General features: G+C 36.9%; 1 pseudogene across 1 annotated transcript in view; it reads right to left on the bottom strand.

Moving 5' to 3' along the window:
• LOC308420092 (large ribosomal subunit protein eL14-like) overlaps positions 1 to 14604 on the bottom strand; it is a 35525-nt pseudogene extending 20921 nt beyond the window's left edge. The window contains exon 1 of the transcript in view: positions 14542 to 14604. The product of the transcript in view is annotated as a large ribosomal subunit protein eL14-like (transcript). The remainder of the gene's footprint in view (positions 1 to 14541) is intronic.
• Between the last annotated feature and the right edge of the window lie 4169 nt (positions 14605 to 18773).

An 18773-nucleotide genomic window follows, 5' to 3' on the forward strand; every position in this document is an offset into this window, starting at 1 on the left:
TCCTATACTCAAAGGACAAACATGTGGAGAAAGAAATTAGGGAAAAGGTACCCTTCACAATAGTTACAAAAACTATGAAATACCTTGGTGTGACTCTAACTAAGGAAGTGAAGGACCTGTATGACAAGAACTTCAAACCTCTAAAGAAAGAAATTGAGGAGGATCTCAGAAAATGGAAAGATCTCCCATGCTCATGGATTGGAAACATCAACATCTTAAAAATGGCCATCCTACCAAAAGCAATCTACAGATTCAATGCAATCCCCATCAAAATTCCAACCCAGTTCTTCATGGAATTGGAATGATCAATGTGCAATTTCATATGGAATAACAAAAGACCTAGAATAGCGAAATCCATCCTCAACAACAAAAAAACGTCTGTGGGAATCACTATCCCTGACCTCAAGCTATATTACAAGGCAATTGTGCTGAAAACTGCATGGTACTGGTACCGAAATAGGCAAGTGGATCAATGGAATAGAATAGAAGATCCAGAAATGAGCCCTCATGTATATGGTCACCTGATTTTTGACAAAGAAGCAGTAAACATTCAATGGAAAAAGGACAGCCTATTCAACAAATGGTGCTGGTCCAACTGGCACTCAGCATGCAAAAGAATGAAAATAGACCCTTTCTTATCTCCTTGTACAAAGCTCAAGTGTAAGTGGATTAAAGATCTCCACATTAAACCAGATACACTGGAACTATTAGATGAGAAAGTAGGGAAAACCTTAGAACACATAGGCACAGGAGAAAATTTCCTGAACAAAACACCAATGGCTCAAGCTCTAAGGTCAAAGATTAACAAATGGGACTTAATGAGATTGCAAAGTTTCTGTAAGGCTAAGGACATCGTCAAGAAAACAAAACGGCAACCAATAGAATGGGAAAAGATCTTTACCAACACCACATCAGATCGAGGCCTAATATCCAAGGTGTACAAGGAATTCAAAAAGCTAGACACTAGAGAATCAAATAACCCTATTAAAAAATGAGGTACGGAGCTAAACAAATCATTTTCAGTTGAGGAACACCGAATGGCCGAAAAACATCTGAGGAAGTGCTCGACATCCTTAGTCATCAGGGAAATGCAAATCAAAACAACCCTAAGATTCCACCTCACACCAGTCAGATTGGCCAAGATCCAAAACTCAGATGACAGCAGATGCTTGCAAGGCTGCGGAGAAATAGGAACACTTCTTCACTGTTGGTGGTGTTGCAAGCTAATACAACCACTCTGGAAATCTGTCTGGCGATACCTCAGAAAATTGGATATAGTACTACCTGAAGACCCAGCTATTCCACTTCTGGGCATATACCCCAGAGACACTTTAATACACAACAAAGATATATGCACCACAATGTTCATAGCGGCTCTATTTATAATAGCCAGAAGCTGGAAGGAACCCAGATGTCCTTCAGAAGACGAATGGATACAAAAATTTTGGTACATATACACAATGGAATACTACTCAGCCACCAGAAACAATGACTTAACCAAATTCTTAAGAAAATGGCTGCGTCTAGAGAAGATCATCCTGAGTGAGATAACCCAGTCACAAAAGAACAGACATAATATGCAGTCACTGATAGTGGGATGCTAACCCCAGAGGCTTGCACTCCCCCAGAAACAACTCACAGACTGTATGAAGTACAAGAAATAAAGAAAACAAACAAACAAAAAAAAAAAAAAAGAATGAGATGACCACGAGCATAAAAGAAGCCTTCAGAACTCCAAATATGTTGGACCAGAAAAGAAATTTCTCCTGACCCATAACAGTCAAAACACCAAGTGCCCAAAGCAAAGAAACAATACTAAAAGCAGTAAGGGAAAAAGGTCATATAACATATAAAGGTAGACCAATCAGAATCACACCTGACTTTTCAACAGAGACTATGAAAGCTAGAAGATCCCAGACAGATATAATGCAGACCTTAAGAGAACACAGGTATCAGCCCAAGCTGCTATACCCAGCAAAACTCTCAATCACAGTAGATGGAGAGACCAAGATATTCCAGGACAAAACTAAATTTACACAGTATCTGACCACAAACCCAGCACGACAATGAATTATAGGTGGAAATCCCAATACAAGGAGGGAAATTACATCATAGTAAAAACAAGAAAATACCTAAGCAAGAAAACCAAAAGAAGAAAGACACACAGGCACAAATCTACCTCTAAAAGCAAAAACAGCAGGAAATAACAAACACTATTCCTTATTATCTGTTAAAATAAATGTACTCAATTGCCCAATAAAAAGACATAGGCTATCAAACTGGATACATAAACAAAACCCAGCATTTTGCTGCATACAGGAAACTCATCTCAGAGACATAGACAGTACCTATATCAGAATAAAAGGTTGGGAAAAAAACTTCCAAGCAAACAGCCCCAAGAAGCAAGCTGGAGTGACCATTCTAACATTGAATAAGTAGATTTTCAATCAAAGGATAACAAAAAATATAAGGAAGAACACTTTTTACTCATTACAGGAGAAGTCTGTCAAAAGGAACTCTCAATCCTTAACATATATGCTCCAAATGCAAAAACCATATTCATAGAAGAAACCCGACTAAAGCTCAAAAAATACATTTCACCCCACACAATAATAGTGGAATACTTTAAAACCCCACTCTCACGAATAGACAGATCATGGAAACAGAAACTGAACAAAGACGCAGTGAAACTAGCAGAGGTTATAAACCAAATGGATTTAATAGACGTCTACAGAACATTTCATCATAAAACAAAAGAATGCACCTTTTTATCAGCACCTCATGACACCTTCTCCAAAATTGACAATATAATCGGCCACAGAACAATCCTTAATATATATAAGAAGATTGAAATACTCCCATGCATCCTAACAGATCACCATGGTCTAAGGCTGGTCTTTAATAACAACAAAGACAAAAAATGCCCATATACACATGGAAACTAAACAATGTTCTATTAAACGATAGCATGGTCAAAGAAGAAATAAAAAAGAAATTAAGGATTTTTTAGAATTTAATAAAAATAAAAACGCAACATACCCAAACCTATGGGATGCAATGAAAGCCGTACTGAGAAGAAAACTCATAGCTCTGAGAGCTTCCAAAACAGAACTGGAGAGAGCATACACCACCAAATTGACAACACAGTTCAAAATTCTAGAACAAAAGGAAGCAGATACACCCCAGAGGAGTAGAAGGCAAGAAATAATTAAACTTATGGCAGAAATAAACCAAATAGAAACAAAAAGAACCATTCAAAGAATCAACAAAACCAAGAGCTGGTTCTTTGAGAAAATTAACAAGACTGATAAACCCTTAGCCAGACTAACTAGAGGGTAAAGAGAGTATTCAAATTACCAAAATCAGAAAGGAAAGTAGACACATAACCTCTGATACTGAGTAATTTTAAGATATCATCATATCCTACTACAAAAGCCTGTACTCAACAACGGTGGAAAATGTGGAGGAAATGGATGAATTCCTAGTCAGATACCAGATTCTAAATTTAAACAAGAATCAGGCAAACCATCTACATAATCCTATAATACCTAAAGAAAGAGAAGCAATCATCAAAAGCCTTCCAACCAAAAAAAGTGCAGGTCCAGATGGATTCAGTGCAGAATCCTATCAGACATTTATTAACAACCTAAAACCAATACTCTCCAAACTATTCCACAAAGTAGAGTCACTGGGAATACTACATAACTCATTTTTCCAGGCCACAACAACCCTCATTTCTAAAAGACACAAAGACCTTAAAAGGTAAGAGAATTTCAGACTAGTCACCGTTATGAACACTGATGCAAAAATACTCGACAAAATACTTGCAATCCGAATCCATGAACACATTAAAACAATCATTTACATGATCAAGAAGACTTCATCTCTGGGATGCAGTGATGGTTTAAATAAAGAAATCCATCAATGTAATCCACCATATAAACAAACAAAAAGAAAAAAACACATGTATATGTCACAAGATGCTGAGAAAATATTTGACAAAATTCAACACCCCTTCATGTTAAAAGTCTTGTAAAGAACAGTAATCCAAGTCCCATACCTAAACACAATAAAAGTAATATACAGAAAAACCATAGTCTACTTAAAAGTTAATGGTGAGAAACTTGAAGCAGTCCCACTAAAATCTTGGTCTAGAAAAGGCTGGCCACTCTCCCCCTACGTATTCCAATTGTTAGTACTACAAATCCTGGCCAGAGCATTTAGACAGCAAAAGGAAATCAAAGGGATACAAATTAGAAAGGAAGAAGTAAAAATATCACTGTGTGCAGAAGACATGTTAATGTAAGGTAGTGACCGCAAAAATTTTACCTGAAATCTTCTAAAGCGGATAAACAAGTTCAGCAAAGTGGCTGGATATAAAATTAACTCAAACAAATCAGTAGCCTTTCTCTACTCAAAGGAAAACATATGGAGAAAGAAATTAGGGGAAAGATACCCTCCGCAATAGTCACAAAAATATGAAATATCTTGGTATGACTCTAACTAAGCAAGTGAAGGACCTGTATGACAAATCTTCAAATCTCTAAAGAAGGAAATCAAGGAAGATCTCTGAAAATGGAAAGATCTACCATGTTCATGAATTGGAAGGATCAACATTGTAAAAATGGCCATTTTACCAAAAGCAATCTACAGATTCAATGCAATTCCGATCAAAATTTCAACCGAAATATTCATAGAGTTGGAAAGAGCAATATTCAATTTAATCTAGAATTACAAAACCTAGAATAGTGAAATCTATTCTCAACAAGAAAACTTCTACAGGAATCATATCCCTGACCTCAAGCTATATTACCAGACAATTTTTATTAAAAACTGCATTGTATTGGTACAGAGATAGGCATGTGGATCAATGGAATAGAAGAAAAGATCCAGAAATGACTAGTCATATAAGGTCACTTGATTTTTTACAAAGGAGCTCAAAACTTTCAATGGAAAAAGGACAGCCTCTTCAACAAATTGTGTTGGTCCAACTGGCACTCAGCATGTAGAAGAATGAAAATAGACCCTTTCTTATCTCCTTGTACAAGGCCCAAGTGCAAGTGGATCAAAGATCTTCACATTAAAACAGGTATACTGAAACTATTAGAATAGAAAGTACGTGAAACCTTAGAACACATAGGCACAGGAGAAAATTTCCTGAACAGAGCACCAATGGCTCATGCCCTAAGGTCAAATATCGACAAATGGGATGTAATGAGATTGCAAGTTTTCTGTAAGGCTAAGGACACTGTCAAGAAAACAAAACGGCAGCCAAGAGATTGGGGAAAGGCCTGTACCAACACCACACCTGATACATGCCTAATATCCAAGGTATACAAAAAACTGAAGAAGTTAGACACCAGAGAATCAAGCAACCCTATTAGAAAATGGGGTACCAAGCTAAACAAAAAGTTCTCAATTGAGGAATATCAAATGGCTTAGAAGCATCTAATGAAATGCTCACCTTCTTAGTCGTCAGGGAAATGCATATCAAACAACCCTGACATTCCACCTCAAACAAGTCAGAATGGCTAAAAGAAAAAACTCAGATGACTGCAGATGCGGGTGAAGATGTGAAGAAAGATGTACACTTCTCCACTGTTTGTGGGATTATAAACTGGTACAACCACTCTGGAAATCAGTCTGGTGATTCCTCAGAAAATTGGACATAGTACTTCCTGAAGACCCAGTTATTCTACTCTGGGCATTTACCCCAGAGACGCTCCAACATACAACAAAGACACATGCACCACAATGTTCATAGCAGCTCTATTTATAATAGCCAGAAGCTTGAATGAACCAAATGTCCTTCAGTAGATGAATGGATACAAAATTTGTGTTATATTTACACAATGGAGTACTACTCAGCTATCAGAAACAATTACTTTATAAAATTCTTAAGAAAATGAATGCATCTAGAGAATATCATCCCGAGTGAGTAACCCAGTCTCAAAAGAACAAACATAATATACAGTCACTGATAATTGGATACTAATGCCAGAAAGCTCTGAACACCCCAGAAACAACTTAAAGACTATATGAAGTTCAAGAAAACAAAGGCCAATAAAAAAAAGAAATAGAAAAATTATTATGCTCAATTTTTACAAACTACGAAAACCTTAACTTTTTCCAGGTTACTTCTTGTTTTACATGTACTTTATGCTCACTATAAATTGTAAGATTTTAATGCATACTATCAAACCTTTAAAAAAAACAAGTACTGATTAAAATGTATTCATATACTGTTATGCAGAAATGCTTTTAAAATATGTACATTTATCTTTTTTTAAATAAAGTTGTTCAATTCAAAAAAGAAATACTACATTCACTATTCTGCTCTTATTTTATTTTTTTAGATTATAATTTTGCTCATGTCAGCATATTTTAAAGTTTATTTAGCTTAAAATAATTGTGTATAGACGTATTTACTAGGCAGTTGAAAGCCACATTTAAATAATACAGGAATAATAGTAAGAAAGCTAGAATTTCATATTCTGTGTGTTTATGATATTTGTGTACATATTTATATAGGAATAAATATGTAATACTCTACATATGTACTATATTATTGTATGCCCAATAACTATTTTTTAGATTTCTAGTAGAAACAATGAGGGAACGCAAATTAGGAATGAACATTTTATGAGAAAGAGCTGAAGTAAACTGAAAGGAATTGACACAATATTCTCATTATGCACAAAAAACTGTGTATTTTCCTACTGACCTATGAGCAAAGGAAACCTTTCCATCTTCTAATAACTTTCTTAATTTCTTTCACAGACTTGAAGTTTTCATCCAGGCATTTCACATGATTTGTTAGAGTTACACCAACATATTTTATTTCAATTTTATTGGATATTCTCTGTATTTACAGTTAAAATGTTATACCCCCCTCCATTCCCTTTCCTCCTCCCCCTCACCTTGCTTCCATGAAGGTATTCCCTCTCCCAGTCATCCTCTCCACCTCAGTGTCTTGACTGGTTGATGTTGTTCTTACCATGGGGCTGCAAACCTTTTAACTCTTTCATTCTGTTCTCTAGCTCTTTCATTGCTGTCCCCATCTTTGGTCTGATGTTTAATTTCAAGCAGCCTCATCTGTATCTATATGACTCTGGGTAAGCCTCTGAGAAGACATCTATATCTGGTTTCTGCCAGTAAACACTTCTTGGCATCAGCAATAGTGCTTGGGTTTGGTGGCCGCACATGGGATAGATCCCAAGGAGAGCCAGTCTCTGGATGGTCTTTTCTTCAATATCTGCTTCTTTATTTGACCTTATACCTGTTGTGATGGCTACTGTTTCCTTAGCTTCTTTCTCAGAACCTTTATTTCTCTCTTGTATAAAGGAGGGCCACTAATGTGTGTGGGGGGGTTAATTTTTTTATCCAGCCATTATGCTGAAGATATTTATCAGCTGTAGGGATTTTCTGGTAGAATTTTGGGGTCAGTAAAGTATACTATCACATCATGTGGGAATAGATATAATTTGAATTATTCCTTTCCAATTTGTATCTCCTGGAACTCCTTTAGTTGCCTTACTGCACTAGCTAGACCACTGTAGAATGGATACAGAAAATGTGGTATATCTACTTAATGGAATAGCATTAAAAACAATGACATCATGAATTTTACAGTCAAGTGACTGGAACTAGAAAAATTTCATGGTTAGAGAGATAACTGTGACCCATAAAGACACGCTGACAGGTACCTAGCACAACTGTCCTCTGAGAGTCTCCACCCAGCACTCTGTTGAAAAAAGATGCAAGGACTCACACCCAAAAATTAGATGGAGCTCTGGGAAACTTAAGGAAGAGCTGGGAGGATTAAGGAACTGGGGAGGACAGGGACTCCACAGAAAGACCAACAGAATCAACTAATCTGGCTTCTATGGAGCCTCTCAGAGACTGAATCAGCAACTTACAAGTGAAAATGGGCAGGAACTAGGCCCCATGTGCATATGTAGTAGATGAGAAGCTTTGTCTTCATTCAGGTCTCCCAACAACTGGAACAAGAGCTTATCATCCACCTTCCTGTGGATCTTCTACCTGTAAATGGATAGAATTGCTTGGCCTCAATGCAAGGGGATATCCCCAGTGCCAGAGTAACTTGATGTGAAGAAGAGTGTGATTAATCGGGGTGGCACCCAGAGGGAGACTTCCCTTACTCAAAAGAGAAAGGGAAGTTGAAATGGTGTAAGAACTTGTAGGAGGAGCTACTAAGAGAAGAGGAAAAGCTGATATTGGGTTGTAAAGTGAACAAATAATTTTTTTAAAAATTGTCCTTTCTTACCTAATCAATTTCAGTAATTATTTAGGAAACCGCAATTTTACATTGAAATGAGTTAATTAAAATGAAATGCTTACATCCTGAATTTATTAGACACAATGGTATTATAAAAGTAAATAATATTGCATCATTTCTTCCTATAATTAGGTTGGTTTTACCTTTATTTTACCTACATACTTAGATATATTTAGAATTATTAACTAAGTTCAATGCCATAAGGTTGGTTGTAATTTTTTAATTGAACAACTTTATTTTAAAAAACAGAGATAAATGTACAGGTTTGATAGTATGCATTAAAATCTTAGTAGTTACAATGAGCATAAAGTATATGCAAAACAAGAAGTAACTTGGAAATAGTCAAAGTTTTCTTGATGTGTAACGATTAAGCATAATCATTTTTCATTTTTTTGTTGGCCTTTGTTTTTTCTTGAACTTTGTATAGTCTGTGAGTTGTTTCTGGGGAGTTCAGAGCTTTCTGGAGTTAGTATCCAATTATCAGTGATTGCATACTATTTCTATTCTTTTGTGACTGGGTTGCCTCACACAGAATGATACTCTCTAGATGCATCCATTTTCTTAAGATTCTTTTGACTTATCCCAGGTTTTTTGTTTTTCCATATGAAGTTAACTATTGCTCTTTTAAGATCTATAAATAATTCTGTTGGAATTTTTATGAAAATTGCATTGAACCTGTAGATTGTTTTTGGTAAGATGGCCATTCTCACAATGTTAATTCTATAGATCCTTTAACAATGGAAGATATTTCTGTCTTTTGAGGTCTTTCTTATTCTTTCTTCAAAGACTTGAAGTTCTTGTCATATAGATCTTTCTCTTGCCTAGAGTTATAGCAAAATATTTTATATTATTTATTGCTATTGTGAAGGGTATTGTTTCCCTGGTTTCTTTCTTAGTTCATTTGTTTATAATTTATATAAAGGACTACTGAATGGGTTGAGTTAATTTTATATTCAGCAACTTTGCTGAAGTTATTAGTTGTAGTATCCTATGGAAGAATTGGGAGTAAAATTGAAAGCCTGGAAATCAATGGCATCCCCACAGGAAAACCAATACTGCCATGTAACCTAGACTCCTGGGTGCTCTTAGACACTGAGCTACCAACCAAAGAACTAGTCAGAGACCTTAGGCACTTATGTAGCAAAAGACTGTCTTCTCTGGATTCAGTAGAAAAGGATGCCCCAATCCCACAGAGACTTGATGTGCAGGTAGGTGGATACCTGGGGCAGGGTAGGGGTTGATGGTATATTCTCAGAGGCAAAAGGGCAGAGGGGTAGCATAAGGAACCCTGGGAGAGGAGAATGGAAGTCAGGGCAGCATTTGGGATGTAAATGCATAAATCAATTAAAAAAAAGAAAAAAAATAAATGAGCCTAACATGTGGCCAATGATACAACAGTTTACACTGACCTACTCTGGTCATGACACCAATATCTTTGGCCATTGAAATAGACAGCAATCATTACCCACCAGGAGAAAGAGGAGAGAAACCCAGATTTGCTCCTGCTATAGGAAAAAAATTACTAAATAAATAAAGAAAGAAACAAGTAAGTAACCAACTAACTTACTATCTAAACTATTTTTTTCATTTTTTATTGAAAGACTTTATTTAAAAAAATAAGATAGATGTACAAATTTTAAGCATTTTTGCATAAAAGTATATGAATACATTTTGTCAGTGCTTGTTTTTTTTTAACGTTTGATAATGTGCATTAAGATCTTACTAGTTACAATGAGCATGGAGTACATGTAAAACAGAATGTAACTTGGAATTAGTCAAAGTATCTTGGTGTATAAGGATTAAGCATAATAGTTTTTTTTTTTTCTTTTCTTTTTTTTTTCTTTTGTTGAACTTCATATAGTCTGTGAGTTGTTTCTGGGGTGTTCAGAGCTTTTTCCATTGAATGTTTCGAGGTCCTTTGTCAAAAATCAAGTGACCACATATGTGAGGGCTAATTTCTGGATCTTATATTCTATTCCACTAATCCATGTGCCTATCTCTGTATCAGTACCATGCAGTTTTTAACAAAATTACCTTGTAATATAGCTTAGGGTCAGAGATAGTGATTCCTGCAGATATTTTCCTGTTGTCTAGGATGGATTTCACTATTCTAGATCTTTTGTTATTCCAAATGAAATTACACATTGCTCTTTCCAATGCTATGAAGAATTAGGTTGGTATTTTGATGGGGATTGCATTGAATCTGTAGATTGCTTTTGGTAAGATGGCCATTTTTACAATGCTTATCCTTCCAATACATGAGCATGAGAGATCTTTCCATTTTCTGAGTTCTTCCTCTTTTTCTACTCAGAGGTTTGAAGTTATTGTCATACAAGTCCTTCACTTGCTTAGTTAGAGTCACACCAAGGTATTTCATATTTTCTGTGACTATTGTGATGGGTATCTTTTCCCTAATTTACTTCCCCACATGTTTGTCCTTTGAGTATAGGAAGGCTACTAATTTGTTTAAGTTAATTTTATATCCAGCTACTTTGCTGAACTTATTTATCAGCTGTAGGAGTTCTCTGGTAGAATTTGTTGCCTTGATTAAGTATCATGTCATCTGCAAATAGTGATATTTTTACTTCTTCCTTTCCAATTTGTATCCCTTTCATTTCCTTTTGCTTCCTAATTTCTCCGGCCAGGACTTCCAGTACTATGTTGAATAGGTAGGGGGATAGTGAGCAGTCCTGTCGAGTTTCTGATTTTAGTGGGATTGTTTCAAGTGTCCCACAGTTAATTTTGATGTTGGCTGTTGGTTTGCTGTATATTTTTTTAATTATGTTAAGGTATGGGCCTTGGATTCCTGTTCTTTCCAGGACTTTTAAAATAAAGGGGTATTTATTTTGTCAAATGCTTCTGAGCATCTAGTGAGACAACCATGTAGTTTTTTCTTTGAGTTTGTTTATATGGTGGATTACATTGATGGATTTCCGTATGTTAAGCCATCCCTGCGTGACAGGGATGAAGCCCACTTGATCATGGTGAATGATCATTTTCATGTGTTTGTGGATTTGGTTTGTAAGGATTTTGTGGAGTATTTTTGCATCAGTGTTCATTGGTGAGATTGCTCTGAAGTTCTCTTTACTGGTAGGGTCTTTGTGTGGTTTAGGAAAGAGGGTTATTGTAGCCTCACAAAAATGAGTTAGGTAATGCTCCATCTGATTCTATCTTGCGGAATTGTTTGGAGAGTATTGGTATTAGGTTGTCAATAAATGTCTGATAAATTTCTGCACTGAACACATCTGGACCTTGGCTTTTTTTAGTTGGGAGGCTTTTGATAAGTGCTTCTATTTCTTTAGGTGTTATGGTATTATTTATATGGTTTACCTGGTCCCTGTTTAACTTTAGTATCTTGTATCTGTCTAGGAATTCTTTCATTTCCTCCAGATTTTCCAGCTTTGTTGAGTATAGTAGTAGGATCTGATGATTTCTTGAATTTCCTCAGTTTCAGTTATTATGTCTCCACTTTCATTTCTCATTTTGTTCATTTGGATACTCTATATTTGGCCTCTAGTTAGGCTGGCTAAGGGTTTATCCATCTTGTTAATTTTCTCAATGTACCAGCTCATAGTTTTCTTGATTCTTTAATTGTTCTTTTTGTTTCTATTTGGTCTATTTCTGCCCTAAGTTTGATTATTTCTTGCCATCTACTCCTCTTGGGTGTATCTGATTCCCTTTGTTCTAGAATTTTCAACTGTGCTGTCAATTTGGTAGTGTATTCTCTCTCCAGTTATTTTTGGAAGCTCTCAGAGGTATGAGTTTGCCTTTCAGTATGGCTTTCATTGCATTCCATAGCTATGGGTATGCTGTATTTTCATTTTCATTGAATTCTAGAAAATCTTTATTTTCTCTCTTTATTTTCTCATTGACCCTGCTATTGTTTAATAGAGCATTGTTTAGTTTCCATGTGTATATGAGCATTTTGTTGTCTTTATAGTTATTAAAGACCAGCCTTAGACCATTGTGATCTGAAAGGATGCATGGGAGTATTTCAATGTGCTCATATCTATTGAGGCTCTTTTTTGACCTATTATGTGGTCAATTTTCAAGAAGGTGCCATGAAGTGCTGAGAAGAATGTGTTTTCTTTATTTTAGGATGATATATTCTGTAGATATCTATTAATTCCAGTTGGTTCATAACTTCTGTTGTTTTACTGTGTCCTGTTTAGTTTTGTTTCCATGATCTAATTGGTCAGAATGGGGTATTGAGGTCTCCCAGTATAATTGTCTGGGGTGCAATGTATTTTCTGAGCTTAGTAGCGTTTGCTTTATGAATATGGTTGCTTTTGTATTTGGAGCATATATGCTAAGGATTAAGAGTTCCTCCTGAAAATTTCCCCTGTAATGAGTAAAAAGTGTCCTTTATCTTTTTAAATAACTTTTGGTTGAAAATCTACTTTATTTAATATTAGAATGGCTACTCCAGCTTGCTTATTGGGTCCATTTGCTTGGAAGTTTTTTTTTTTTTTTTTTTTCCCAACCATTTTCTCTTAGATAGTGTCTGTCTTTGTCTCTGAGATGAGTTTTCTGTATGTAGGAAAATGCTGGGTTTTGTTTATGTATCCAGTCTGATAGCCTATATCTTTTTATTGGGGAATTGTGTCCATTCATGTTATTAGATATCAAGGAATAGTGGTTGCTGTTTCCTGCTATTTTTGCTTTTGGAGATAGAATTGTGCCTGTGTGTCTTTCTTCTTTTGGTTTTCTTGCTTAGGATATTTCTTGTTTTAACTAGGATGTAGTTTCCCTTGTTGTATTGGTTTTCCACCTATAATTTGTTGTTGTGTTGTGTTTGTAATCAAATATTGTTTAAATTTAGTTTTATCCTGGAATATCTTGGTCTCTCTATCTATGGTGTTTGAGAGTTTTGCTGGGTATGGCAGCTTGGGCTGGCAGTTGTGTTCTCTTAGGATCTGCATGATATCTTTCCAGGATCTTCTAGCTTTTATAGTTTCTGTTGAGCAATCGGGTGTGATTCTGATTGGTCTGCCTTTATATGTACCTGGCCTTTTTCCCTTACTGCTTTTAGTATTCTTTCTTTGCTTTGGGCACGTGGCGTTTTGACTATTATGTGCCAGGAGGAATTTTTTTCTGGTCCACTCTATTTGGAATTCTGTAGGTTACTTTTATGCTCATGGCCATCTCATTCTTCAGTGTAGTGAAATTTTCTTCTATGATTTTGTTGAAGATATTTACTGTGCCTCTTAGTTGATATTCTTCACCCTCTTCTACTCCTATTATTTTTAGGTTTGGTCTTCTCATTGTGTCCTGGATCTCCTGAACATTTTTGGTTAGGAGCTTTTTGGTTTTTGCATCTTCTCTGACTGTTCTGTTTATTTTTTCAATGTTGTCTTCAGTCCCTGATATTCCCTCTTCCATCTTTTGTAGTCTGTTGGAAATGCTTACATCTGTGACTCCTGATTTCTTTTTTAGGTTTTGTACATCTAGTGCTGTCTCTTTTAGTGTTTTCTTAATGTGTCCATTTCTGTTTTATATTCCTTCTTCCATTCCTTCATCTCTTTTGTTCTGTTTTACTCTAGTTCTTTGAGTCCTTTGAGTGTTTTTTTTTTTTTATTTCCTCTTTTAAAGCTTATTATTCTTTATGCTTTTCCTCCCTTTCTTGTTTAAGGATCCCTATCATCATCTTAAGATATGATTTCATGTCTGAGTCTTCTTTTTCTGGAGTGTTTGGCATTCTGCTGTTTGCTGTGATGGGAGAGTTGGGTTCTGGTGTTGCCAGGTTGTCTTGGTTCCATGGGGTACGTTCTTTAGCTTTCCCCTTGCCATCTTGTTATCTGTGTTTATACGTGTTCTTGTCAGTGATTGGCTCTCACCTTTCCCTTTTACCTGGCTTGTTTCCCTGGATCTCTATGTGTTCTTGGTGGTGGATGTCCTGAGCACCTGTTCTGCACCCAAAGGTCGCTGGCTGATAACAGACAGTCCAATGCTGGGTTCCTGGTTCCCTGAATTAAGTGGGGAGGGGGGGTGTGCACTTTCCGTGCACTCAGCTGAGATCTCTCTGCTCCCGGGCTACTCGGAAAGCTGTCTCACCAGGCATGTGTCCCTTGATCTCCACTGCTCCTGATGGCAGATGCCCTGAGTGTCTGTTCTGCATGGAAGGGCTGCTGGCTGTGAACTCACAACTCTGAAGCAGGGTTCCTGCTTCCCTAAACCAATCAGGGGGTGCACTTTCCATGCACTCTACTGAGATCTCTCTGCTACTGGGAACGCCTTCTCACCTTATCTCTGTCCGTGGATCTCCACTGTTCCTGGTGGCAGATGGCCTGATGCCTGTTGTGCATGCACGGGCCGCTGGCTGTGAACACACAACTCCGAAGCAGGGTTCCTGCTCCTCTGAATCAGTCAGAGGTGGCGCACTGCTTGGTAGAGATCTCTGCTCTCTAGCTACTCAGAATGCCTTCTCACCAGGCCTGTGTCTCTGGATCTCCGCTGATCCTTCTAAACTATTTTTGATTGTTGTTATGTGTTACAGTTTGTTCCTAACAAACTCATATTGTAACACAGTGGGACTTTGAGAAGGGGTAATGCTTTTCTGTCGGGGGGAGGTGAGATACCAAATCTGGTTTTCTAATTGTTTCTTGATTATCACACTAAATAATGCTGACACTAATTGCTGTGCAAGAGATAAAAGATTGGATTTCGGGTCCAAGGAGGAAGAGAAGGGGAGGCAGGGAGGATTGGAGGGTGAGACCAGGCTGTGATCAGATAGGTAGCAGTAGACACGTAGGTCTCTCATGGCCTTATTGGTCAAAGAAGGTTAAAAAAAAAAAAAAGGATTAGGATGGAAAATTCTTTGCCCAGCTACCGAGTTATCTGGTCAGTTTTAAAATAATAAAAGTCTCTAGTGTTTTACTTTCTTGGGGAGAAAGGGGGCAGGAGAAGAGAGCAGGCAGCCAGGATGGTTAGCACAGGAATAACGGCTCCCTGCGTTTTCTGGAAGGTGGTTAGTAAAGCCAGCCAGAGGAATGGGTGGCATTCTCAATAAAATGGCAGCTGGCAATTGGCAGAGCTGTGTGAGACTTGCACAGATTCGCAAACTTAGTCATGGTGGAGCTGAGTGATATGGCAGTGTGACGGCTGCTATTCTCAGAGCAGAGCCAGGACCTAGAGGAGAGAGAGCTCCTAAGAAAAGAGCAAGCATGTTTTTAAAATTACACCCAACATTTTTCTCACGAGATACTAGATTCTTTATTGTGACAGTAGGTTGGTATAAACAACTTGACATCTCCACCACATCTTTGAAGTCACATTCCTTGCGGTGCTGGGATCCACTGAGTAGCATTACCAGATACCAGTGTGGTGTTGTTTGTTCATTTACAAAAATCATAAAACATCTGTTCATTAGTACATACCCAACTTTAGATAAACGTTAGAGGTTAAATACTGGATTTAACTTCTACCTTCTTCAGATTAGGTGAATTAGTGTCAAAAGAGGTACATATCATTGACATTCTCCTGAGGTGAATATTAGTTATTGATATTTTCATAAATGAATTATGAATTTTGAAAATGTGACAGGCTTAATTTGAAAAAATAATTTATTCTGGGATTAAGCTCATATAATTAGTCATCTGCCTTGTGTGAATACTGTGTGTGCTACTGGGTCAGATTTGCCCATGTTCTCTTATTGCTGCCAAGTTGTCATTACCTGTCAACCAGAAAACTGCTGACATATTGCCAATTATGTTGAGGCTTCCTGTCACCCTGTCCTATATTTTATTGCTCTAGGATGAATACTGTGCAAGCACAAGTCAATATGTTAGGGATGGTGAAAAAAGTTAAAAAAAATCTTTATATATATTTGGAACAGTGAGTTTATGTATGGTTTGAGCATTTTCACATTCTTGAGATTTGGTAGGTAATGAATAAAATAGGAACTTGCAATATTTTCAATGAAGGCACATATCTCAAATAGCTTTTTAGAAAACCATTTGAAAACATTATTGCTATGCTCTTAATTGGGTATTATATTTTTAAAAATATAATTATTTGAGAAAATCACAGGGAATAATAAAAGTGTTACTAAGAAAGGTGAATCTATTCCACATAAATGTAGCACATGTCTTAAATCCCAACACCTTGGGCAGAGGCAGGTTCTGAGTTTGAGACTAGCCAGGACTACACAGAGAAAAATATGATTTGAAAGATGAACAGACAAGAAAACCGAGAAGAAACAAAAGGCAGGCAAATCTTTGTAAAAATTCAAGTGTCTCAGAACATATTCCAAGACATGACTTTTACACTTCTGAATGTGATAGCTGTGGCTACCCAAGCCAATATAAATACATTAAATATGTCAACATCTTGTTATGAATAGGTACCATCTAACATGATACCATGGGGATTTATAATCAACTAAAGGTTAATTGGGAAGGAAGACATTTTCTTCAGTAATGTGTAATCACTGCCCCAGTGCCTATACAAATCGTTATAAATCCTCTCTCTCATAAGCAAATCTTAATAAGAGTCAAGAGCTCACAAAACAAAGAATACTAGACATGAAAGTAGAACAGGGACTAATGAGGGGGAGGAATGGTAAGAGTAGGAGTGAGTGGGGAAGAGGGGAAGAAGGTACTGGAGATGAATATGCTAGAAATAAATGTGAAATAAGTTTGACAAAAGTTACTGCAGCTTGCTCATTGTTGAAATTTGTCATGTGATTTGAAATACATTTTTAATCAATATAATTATGTTATCTTTGTATGAATGTTTTAATTTTTTCTAATAACATATTTGTTTCATATTTATAGAGCATTGAAATAATATTTCATAGATATTGAAATGTAAGACTAAAATAAAATTTTAACACTTTTCTTGAGAATTACATTAGTAATTAAGTATCAGATTTTAAAAATTCAAAATAGATTCTTATTTCATACAATGTATTACAAGTACCATTTCCCCTCCGGCCACTCCTACCAGATATCTTTCATATTTCCTTTTCCCAAAAATAACTCACCTCTGTTTCTAACTGTGAAATATAGTAGACCTCCAAAAGATGACAGCCAAACAGTACAAAACAAGACACAATAAGGTAATGAGAAAGCCTTCATATCAAGGCTGAACAAAACAACTCAATAGGAGGAAAACCATCATAAAACAAGCAAAAGAATCAGAGGCAGCCCCACACCAACTGTTAAGGTAGCCCACAAAACACCAAGGTAATGCACACAACGCATGTACAGAAGTCCTTATAAAGAATTACAGGCTCCATGCTTGCTACTTTAGTCTCTGGGAGCCATATTTGCCTTGCTTAGATAATGGAGTAAGACATTCTCCTGGTTTCCTCCATCCTCTCTGACTCCTATAGTCTTTCCCATTCATCTTCTTTGAGATTCCCAAGTGCCAAGAGGAGACACAGGCAAAGACTTCTGATTTAACTCCATCTTTACATTATCTCTTTATCTATCTAAAGCTTTATGCATATATATTAGGGCATTAAGTTAGAGTGAGTTGGAACAACTTTTGGCATATATTTTTGTGATATATAGATATAGATATACTCTATTTTATATTATATATAATTAGAGTGTATGTATAGGTCAGCACGGTGTATGTATGTGGGTAGAGCCCATTAACAGGTTTATATATGAATGTGAAGACAGCCTCAATGAGGTTCTGCTTTATGCCTAGACATAAGGGTAGGGGAACTTCATCAGGCAGAGAAACACTAGAGTGCATTTAACCTATGCCGCCATTGGTTTGCTGGACTTTTGGGTGGAAGAATGCAGCCAATGATGGGGACTTTAGCCTGAGTGAGGAATAGAACAGGCTGAGTCCAAAGAATCAGGGGTTCTCAAACTGAAGGACATTCAGTCTATCTGGAAATTTCCAAAAAGATTTAGAATGAATGGAGAGACTGAAGGACTGTGATGATGAGCCAATGGCCTTGGGGAGGAGGAACTTCAGGTTAGATTTGGGGGTAAATGTCAAAAGCAGAGGAGTCTTCTGCAGGAGACTTAGGCAGCTAAGCTCTGTAGACAAAGGCATCATAAAAAATAGGTGCATCCACCTTCTTCAGGGTGAATCAGAGAATAAATACCTTTTGAATAAAGGAATGTCTGGGAAAGGAAACTTATTAGCTAAATCCTCAGGGCCAATCTAAGTACATCATTAGCATGGAGAACTCTGTTCTGTGCTATGTGGCCATTGGGCATGTTCTTGTGTGGGGGGTGTAGGCACAAGTACTCAACCAGGAATCTGGTAGGGAGCATAGAAACTCCCACTGTCCTCAGATGGGGGTGCCTGGGTATCAGGGATATGTGAACTCACCCACTCTTACCTAGTTTCCTGGCATGGTCTACTGCCTGACACCTCAGTGGCAGTCCTCTCTTCCCACCTTTTTTGAGAGAAAATCTCTTAATTTGCATTCTGTATACCAGGTTAGATATCCTATCAAGTTCTAGGGAAGCCTCTGTCACAATCACAACCTTCTACCCCACAGTAGGAG

This window comes from Micromys minutus, assembly GCF_963924665.1.
Source record: "Micromys minutus genome assembly, chromosome: 4".
NCBI lineage: Eukaryota > Metazoa > Chordata > Mammalia > Rodentia > Muridae > Micromys > Micromys minutus.